At 38.7% G+C, this 9,918-nt stretch overlaps 1 pseudogene; it reads right to left on the bottom strand.

The window, feature by feature from the left end:
• Positions 1–74: 74 nt before the first annotated feature.
• Positions 75–9,694, bottom strand: LOC119189416 (annotated as a pseudogene).
• Between the last annotated feature and the right edge of the window lie 224 nt (positions 9,695–9,918).

Genomic DNA, 9,918 nt, shown 5'->3' with positions numbered 1-9,918 from the left:
TGATTAGTGAATGTGACACATTACTTGGAACTATTAAAAAGTATAACAATTATTAAAGAAAAATAAATCATGGATCAATTGAATATTAGTTGTACCAGTAATAGTGACGAACATCGCACGTTGCTATTGGCTCGTGTAAATATGTGTGTGTAGAGACGTATGTTTAGGTGTGTAGATACCTCGATGTCGAGCTGCAGCGTGAAGAAGGGCTGCACGGCGTCGGTGGCGTCGTGGTGCGAGGCGCGGTGCAGGCGCACGCGCGTCTGGCCGCGGAAGATGTCCGCCACGGGCGTGCAGCGCGCCGCCAAGCGACGCTCCACCGCGCCGCGGTTGCGCGGACCCATCACCTAGTCACATGATAGAATTACTAACTTGTGGATCGAATATTTGCTATTACTTAAAGAGTTTACGACACTTCAAATATCAATTAAATCTAAAGGCCAATTTGTCAAATGTTGATAATATTAACAACATTCAACAAGTTGGATTTTATTGGAAATTTTTTACGTCAGTAAGTTAATATTCTATCTCACCTTCCATTCATCGTCGTCATCTTCTTCCTCTGGTGGCTGTTCTTGCGCGACCACGCCGTTCGGTTGACCATTAGCTTCCTTGGGTTCTTCAGGTTCAACCAGTTTCATTAGCTATAAACAACAAAAAATATTAGTTAAAAGAATATATAGTGCATGTTATGTATGAAATAATTAATATGCTATGAGAGATAAAGATAAAATTACAATTTCCATACAAGATCCGTCTACATAGGTTCGAGGATGTATTTGAATTCCTTCTGCAACTTTAGTGACTGATAGTACATTGCACTAACCTCAATCATTTCATCATTGAGCGAGTTGAGCAGACACCCGAGGAACTCCTCTGCGTCCTCCTGCCGTCCCTCCTGCGAGCCGGGGAAGGGGCGCAGCGCCCTGAGCACGCAGCCCCGCCGCACCGTCCAGCGGCGGCCCGCCCGGCACACCGCCGCACGCGCCCGCCGCCGCGCCGCCCGCGCGTGCCGCCCGCCACCGCGCCCGCCGCCGGTTGAACTCGTAGCACAACTCCACCCTGCACATACACAACTCCTTACATGTGCTTTATAATGACACTCAGATCTTATGAATTTCATTGATTTTATTACGGTTCCGCAACCACTTTTTATTGTTTGATAATTAGCCCTTATCTCCCAGTAAAACTAAAACCAAATTGTTTTAAATGTATGCGAATCTAAAATAAAATAAAATTAAGTATTGTTAAATCAAATACTGTCTCTACCTTTAAACCATATATATAACATAACAATTATAACATAAGCTAAATATTTTCACAAATTGAAGGAAAAGACTGTTCATATTACAAAAATTAAAACACAAATGAAGATTCACACAATGATTAATGAAAATTCTCTGCGAAAATAAACCACTTTATTTGTGTATGCTACTTACATGGAATCAATAACAGGAGTGCTAGACTTGCCGCGACGTGTCTGATACGGCATCGATTTCAGTAAGTTGTAAAATGGCGGGCAAGCAATCAAAGCCTGCAAGATGGCATTCACGTAGCAGTAGTTAGAACGGTTGGTAAGTCCGCGCGGGACAATCTGAACAGGCTTGTTGTCCAATTGATATTTTGTGAGGAATTCTGTAATAACAAATTTATACATTAGAATCTGTTATTAATATGAAGTTTATATTTATCGATTTATCAAGTATTGAATTATATTTACCTCCCATCCTGTATGAGTTAGGGTCATCACTGAACGGAGAAGGCTGGACTGGCGCAGCAGGTGAGTCTTTCTGCACGGGGACCTCCGGGTCTCCGCCGCAGGCTGGCTTGGCGTTGTCGGTTTTGGAGTAGCCGATGCAACACTGGTGGCGCTCACTGCGTTCACTGAAGTTTTTCAGAGTAGGAAACCGTGGATGGCGCGTTTGTCGGAGACACTTTATCAGGTGTGCTTCCTGATAATGGAGACGCATCAAAAGGGGCACTTTTGCCACGGGTTTTTGCACATTAGGCGCAGTGGGTGGAGAGATTGAAGTGGGGCTAACGGGTTCTTCAATTGTGGCAACAGGCGGAGCCACAGGCGCAGGTGCGGGAGCCGCTGGCTTTGTCGAGAACAAACTAGCCCAGGACTTGCCCGGAGCCGGTTGTGGTTGCGGTGGTACCGTAACTGGTGGCGGTTCTGTGCGATTCCGCGGAGTGGGCGGTGGCGGGAAGTCTGAAGCAGTGGGCGCAGGCGGCGGTGGCTGCGGCGCCGGTGGCGGCTCGGGTATGCTGGGACCGGTCTTGCGCGAGTGACCGAATGGTGCCTTACCCGACACAATCAACGGCTGTCCCGGGGAGTGCAGGTTTATGGATATTGGCATGGGCGCCTTGCTCGGCGGCAACGGAGGCTCGCGTTTAATGTGCTCTATACCTGCATTAGATCTATCACCACCCTCAGAAATTTCATTTGAAGGTGACCGGTTTGCGGGACCGTCGCGTTTTTGTCTGTTGCCGAAAGGTGCTTTTGGTGTGGTTGCATTTTGTTGTACAGGTATGATGGTTTGAGGGGCAGTTGATTTGGCCGGTGGTTTGCCGCCAGAGAAAGGCGCTGCCGGTCCCTTAGTAGGTTTGCTGGCGTTAGGTGGCACTTTGCTGGCGGATGATGAAGTGGCACCAGTTGCCAATGGTGGGAACGTCCTGGCCGCGATCTGCGCCTGGCTGGCGCTCACAGATTCAGTCTTTTCCGGCGGGGTTCCTGTCGGTTTTGGTTCAGTCTTAGGAGCCACTTTCTCGGTGGCCAATGTTATCTGTTTTGGCAAGGGACCGCTACTGTCAGAGCGGTCAGTCTGTTTAGGACTTCCAGGTCCCTTGTTTGTGATCTTAAGTTCCTTTATTGGTAAAGCGTCAACAGTTGTAGCGGAAACGGTAGCCGCCGTTGTGGTGGGTGGAGTGCGGCGTTCTTGGATCTTTTCAGGTTGCATGTAGGTACGCCCTTGTCCCGCTACAAAGTTCTTAGCGTGCACGTTGAACTGATGCGGTGCGGGATGATGATGCGGCGCCTGCTGTACTGGAGGCGGGTGGTGCGGCGGCGGCAGGTACATTGGCGGCACGTACTCAACAGCGCCGTCTACCGGTGGACCGTAGGGCTGGCCCGCATAATGTGCACTGGCGTAGTAAGCGTCCACCGCCTCCTGTTCCATAACCACTTCTGGCGGATACTCTTCGGGTCCTTTGTCTGCGTCGCCCTCAACCGGCAATGGATATTCTGGGTAGTATGACGGGTAAGCATAGGGCCCGTAGACGAGAGGTTGATAGACGGGCAGATGGTAGAGCGGCGCGCCCTGCGCTTGCGCCGCAGGGTAGTACTGCGGGTACTGCACATAGTATGGCTGCGGTGCGTGGGGCGGCGGCGACGGCTGTCGTTTGGTGCGTCGGTCACGGCGGTGAGTGCGTGGCGCTCGCTCCTGCGGCGGCGGCGCGTACTGCGGCGCAGGCGGCTGGTAGTACTGGCCCATGTAGCCGTGCACGTTGACGTTGGCGGTGACCTGGCTGACGTAGACGTTGGGCGGCGCCACGGGCCACTGGTGGTGCGGCGGCGGGTAGGCGGGCGGCGGCTGTGCGTAGGGCGGCGGGTGCGGCGGCGGGCCGGCCGCGCCGCGCGCCGGCGAGTGGGGCGCCATCTCGCCCTCGCCGCCCGACAGGCTGTCCACGCTGCCTGACACCTTCGGTGGACCCGCCGTGCTCGACGAACGCGATGATGTATCTGATACGGCAATGCCACCATTCGTTATGATACATTTCAAAGTGCACAATCAAGTCAGATGACGCGCCACATACAGAGAAAACCGAAATACTTGTCCTTTGTATAATAATTTATAAAGTGCATTTCAACTAAGTGATTGTAACAGACAAACACAATGTATGTGATAAATCACACACACAATATCGGTTTTCTATGTTTTGTCGCCCTTCTCATCTCATCTCATCATGGATCATAAAGTATGACCATATTAAATTAAACTAGTGCTAGTAAATGAACTTTGTATATTACCTATAGCTGTTTGGTAGCGACCGACGCTCAGTTCGGCCGCTGTAGAGTCAGGTATTTGCTCGAACAGCGCGCACTGCAGACTGCTGAGGTCTGCGTCCTTCACATCAGATAAGTCTAGGAACTCATATTCCTGAAACACGCCACTTGCATTTAACAATGATCTGTGTGCGGGCATTCAATTCCATGCACATATAAAAAACCCCATACAATTCCGAAACTATGTCATAGGCAAAGATTTAGGCACGCCAGTCTTTATTGTATAGGAAAAATTACACTTAAGATAGTATGATGTAAAGGGATATAGAAGGTAAGAGGATGAGGTTTTCGTTGTGCCAATTTCAGCCCCAAGACTTTTCAAAGTTACACAATTTAACATATAGAAAGTGGACTGCATAACATACCAGTATAGTATAGTACAGTGAACCTAACAGCACACCAATAGTTTATAAGGTTGTTCCATACACCTTATAAAACAATGACCTTATTTATAATGAACTAGAAATGGACAAAATTACATACAATGTTGCAATGAATATTGGTGCATGACTATTATTAACCTCGATTCTACGTCGGCAATGTGCCATTATTGGAACAAGTATTGAAAGATATAATACAACCCAGAACCAGAAGCATTACAAAGACCCATTGAAGAAATTTAATTTACATTTACAAAAGAAGTAAAAATTTATCAATTTTTTTTTTACAAATGACACTTTTGCGTGTAATTTGTCAAGTATTTGAAAAATCTAATTCTTGGACACACTCAACCCACAAGGGTAAAAATATATGAAAACATGAACATGACATACTGGTAATTTCAATGTATTATATACCTATAATAAACTATACAATATTGGATCTTATTGTATAGTTTGACCTATTTGAGAAATAGACTGTGTTTAAACCCACTTAATTAAATGAACCAGAAAGCTATTGTAAACCTGCATTAAACTTGTCACTACGGAAGTCTCCAATTTAATGACGCAGATGCCTAATCATATATTATTTACATAGTTGATATAGGTATAATATACATATATATATAGCATCAATATTTAAGTGTAATATAGGATGTGGAAGTAATAAGCTGAAGCGATTGTGTGAAGCCTTTCACCATCAAATTGACCCAAAATTAATTTATCTAAATGTAACTTAAATAATAACTTAATCCTCTTTATACTTAAACATTTTAATTATAATAAATATTGTTTTGTCAATCTCTTAATTAAATTCAATTATAATCAATAAAAATAAAAACATTGAAAACTGAAAATGCTGATCTACTAGTTTTAAATGGCCATTACATGGTTAATCTGGCATAAGTTCAATTCATAATCCGAGTGTGAATAATATAGGGATTGATAAAAAAATTGATTCAAGGTTACAGATTGAACTGATGCCAGATTTGATATCTAACATCAATCGATGAACTATAAGTAAGTGTATTTTGTGTAATTCTGCAACCTATGTAATTTATGTTGTAAGAGGGTTAGTATTAGACCATTTTTGTTCTTTACATTTATTTTATCAAATACTAGCTGCCCGCAGCTTCGGTTTAACAGACCCGCTTTATATTTTCCCGGCATAAAAATAAAGTAGCTTTCCATTAGTGAAAAAATTTCAATATCTGTTCAGTTTCAGAGAATAACCCTATAAAACTACAAACTCAATGTTTTCCTCTTTATAATGTTAGTATACATTTACCTCGTATAAATTCTAACTCAGAAATATTGATTAAAATCCGTTAAAAAATAATCCATTAATAAAAGTTATAAGTCTTTGAATTTCGTTAGAAGGGTTAATGTCAACGAGAAAAAGGCAAAATACGCGCACGTGACGTCATTTGGAATTACAATACGTGCGAAAGAATGAGATGGAGTAACATCCTCACTACGCGCCCACTCCTGCACATTATAATTATTGAAATATGAATTACTGCCTCATTTCTTAACCAATTTCAACGCAATTTTTACTGAAGAGTTTCTTTTTAATAATATTTGCTGTTTCATTTATGTATAAAAATAAAAAAGAAAAATTCCCGATTTTATAAAAAATATACAATATATGTCATGGTTGTATTGGTCAAAAGTCGCAATGCTAACAGGCCCTATAATTGTAGTAATTTTAAAGTAGTTAGTAATCAATGTAAGTTTACATTTTATTACAAATCAAGTGGTTATAGGTATATATAGGTTTAGATAAAATTGCGTTTGCGGCTTCGCCGGCGAGAAGACTTCCGCACTTTTTCTTCCCCCCCTATTTTCTTATACCCCATGGGTGCAAATCATCAGGAAAAATAGTAGTCGGATGTGTTAATCCAGGACATCGTCATCTAAATCCATTCACTTATTTTTGCGTTTCTAACACATTCACAAACTAGCATTTATAATATTAGTAAGATAAGATTTGAAGTTGCATTTGAATTAATCAATTATACAGGATGTTGGGACAGCGCAGGAAGGTCAGCTAGGCTGACTACTGTAGCTACAAGAAAACTTTCTTAAGAGACTGTTCATAATTTTTTGATTGTATTGAGATCTAGATTCATAGATTTCCAAAACAATTTAGACAGCAAGAATATGGTCAATGCACACAAAAACTTTTATGATGCTAATTAATTATATTATATTGTTTATTGGACCAAGAGTATAGGACGATCTGAGCTTCAAACCGCTTCATTACTTGAGTAAATCATACTTAAAATTTGTAATAGCACAATTTAAGTTTTTCCTGTGTGCTGCCTACGCATAATAAATTATATAGGTAATCGCACATGTCTCAGTGTGTTACAATAATTTCATTGAATAAAAGCAAGTTATTTTTAATTATTCATCAAATCCTGTTTATTGGCAGAATCCTTGAGGTTTGGTCTTTGATTTCTATAGATAACAAAAAAAGATTTTTTTTTATTAAACATTTGATTTGCCTCTGTTATAATTCTTTCTGATATATCAATACACTTATTTTATCACAGCATGGGATGGATATACATCAGAAAGTATATAAGTACTTTTGTAGATAAAAAGTTTGTTTATTGAACATAGTCCCAACTATACAACATAAAGAATGTCTACTGTACCTTTTTGATTAAACATTTATCATTTTGCAATTTTCCAATTTGACCAATATATTATTGAGCTATCAAAATTAACAGACAATAAATGGGTTAAAGTAATAATAATAAATACTAAATGTATAATAATTATACAGTCTACCCTATAACGATTTGTGTAATATTCCTCTTAGTAATATCACTCTTAATAAAATAATGACCTATTTCAAAATTGATAATTCGTGGTAGTCGTCTGAAAACAAATTTTTGTTTGCTTATTAAAGATAGGTAATAAATGAAACCTATAGCAAGAAAAAAAAAAGGGAAAATCTAAAAGGTCGCAAACAGTAATCGGTTGTTTGACGATTTCCAAAAATTGGCAATTTGAAATGGGTCATTATTTTATTAAGAGTGCAATATTGATTTTAGCTCATTTAGTATGATTGCCTGACATCAATTCTTTAGAACAAAATTGTTCAACTTGTAAAATAATCTCAAACCTTCCCTTCTGCAATGTTTACATTAGACCAAAGTGATGATAAAAAAATATTATAACTTCCTTGTTCTTAAGTATTAGTAAAATTATTAGGAAATCCTACTTTTAATGAGATTTATCAATTCGCTATGAAATATGCAATATATATATTTTTTAAGTTGTATCCAAATAATATTCTCATACATACTTAATTCAAAAAAAAATATTATGATTAAAATCCTTCAGAATGGCAATGCATTTGTGTGCTTATTAAATACAAAATTAAGGTCAACCTTATTTTATAAGGAAACTAAAAGGGGGATTCCAATTTTAAATTAATATTTACCATATAAACTTTGATAGTTCTATCATTTATTTTTGTTATTATTATATTTTTCTATAATCAATCAACACTTTAGATATAACAAAATAATGAATCAAGAATTCCATAATTTTGATGAAAACGAACTGCTATTGCAAGAGTTATACCAATTGCATTTGTTACAAAATTATCAGTTTTTGGATAATATTAATAAAAATTATAGGTCATTAATGAAAAATACCTCATGTCAGCTGGTAGATATGATGTCTTTCACTATAGAACAGAATATTATATGTTATTTCTAATATTATATATGTCTTTAATTCACAGAAGTACCTGTCAATAAGTGTGATTATATAGTGTATAATTCAAAGTAGAATGTTATCTCTTCATTCACAAACAAGCATTTATTATCTTGTGTTCATAAAGTAACATTTTCTTTTTGTTTTAAATACATTTATAGGATTTACATGATGAGTAATATCTTGTTTGTAAAACAATGGAACTGTTTATCTTGTACTCAATAAAAAAATGGAATCACATTGCTCATCCTGGATGTATCAGTCTCGCTAATATAAAAGGGAATGACTGAGCATATGTTAAAAGCAATTCTTGGTCTCAATAATAAATAGTCAAAGCAATTTGTCAAATTGATGCCAATGTGTATGAAAGAAAATTGTTAAAGGTTAACTTTATATGTAATATGGTATGCAGATCCTAGGTAGTTATACTATTAGTAAATTGTTATATAACCAAGCATGAAAATACTGCTTCTTATAGGAATATTTTAAACATGTATGAATGTTCCATACGCTTTTACAAGTTTTGTCCAAAATTTAAAAAATATGTTTCTAATGTTTTCAATTGAAAATGCTCGATAGTACCAAAATATACGATTCTCTAATGACAAAATGTAAGAAATCACTTGAAAAACAAACGAAATAATGTTGCACTGTACCATCAACATAAAAATAGTTCTCTATGAAAAGGTAACCTTGGAATCGGCTGCAAAATGTACCGAAATTACACACTCGTTCCGATTGTTGGACTACTGTGTCAAACTTATAGGTTAGGTATTTCAGTCACCAATCACTATAACATATATTTAACAACGATGCGTTTCATAGTATTAAATAATAGTATAACATGCACAGATATTAAGCAATCACTTATATTCACAATTTATAACAATAACAAATCCGTAGCACATGGCTCGTAACTCGTGAGATGCGATGCAGAAGTGAAAATGACATACCCATTACCAATGAGTGTCGTATCGACTTCCATTGGAATCCCTCTATAATAAAGCATGATTTTCAGCGTCTAACTCTCTCTTGTACTAACGCAAAGCTGCAAAATATGCGGAACATTTAGAGGACTATAAGATGGCGTAACAACGCTCGGTTGCCGGGTGCCATCAATGTATTGACTAATCAACATATTGGTGATTCTTATTGCGTAAACCCGAAACTGGACACCATCTATTTTACGTTAATGTTAGCACTTACCTCTCACGTGCACACAATTTCTGGAAAGAGATATTTTTTCTAATGTAATGGCCAGTTTCAATATCACCAAAACAAGAAACAAAAGCCAAACAAAATGTTTCACGAGAATGTACTGCGATTGTGTTATTCTTACCGTTTTCATCAAATCCATGGCCTATTTGAGAACACCATCACGAAATTTAACGCCGCAAATAATATGTATATACAGCGGCGGCTCTGTACAAGAAAAATCTTAGAACGGGATCAACGTCGAGGCCATGCACTCGCCCAACACATAACAGGATGTGACAAAAGACCCGCCATTTTTAATTTTGGTCATCAGCCAATAGAAATGCAGGATTGCGGCCATAGACTTAACTAGAAACGAAAATAGTGTTGCAATTTTTATGCGGATGTCCCTCATTTTTCTATAGACAATAATATCCATTAATTGTAATTACTCTATGGTTCATAAAGAAAAATATTTATAATCTGTATATTTCATTCCTGAATGTTGACTGCTTAAATTTTAAAAAATGCACGATATTTGGC

This window comes from Manduca sexta, chromosome 15 (genome assembly GCF_014839805.1).
Source record: "Manduca sexta isolate Smith_Timp_Sample1 chromosome 15, JHU_Msex_v1.0, whole genome shotgun sequence".
Lineage (NCBI taxonomy): Eukaryota > Metazoa > Arthropoda > Insecta > Lepidoptera > Sphingidae > Manduca > Manduca sexta.
The sequence above is the reverse complement of the archived record's forward strand: the minus strand, read 5'-3'. Positions and strand labels throughout refer to the sequence as shown.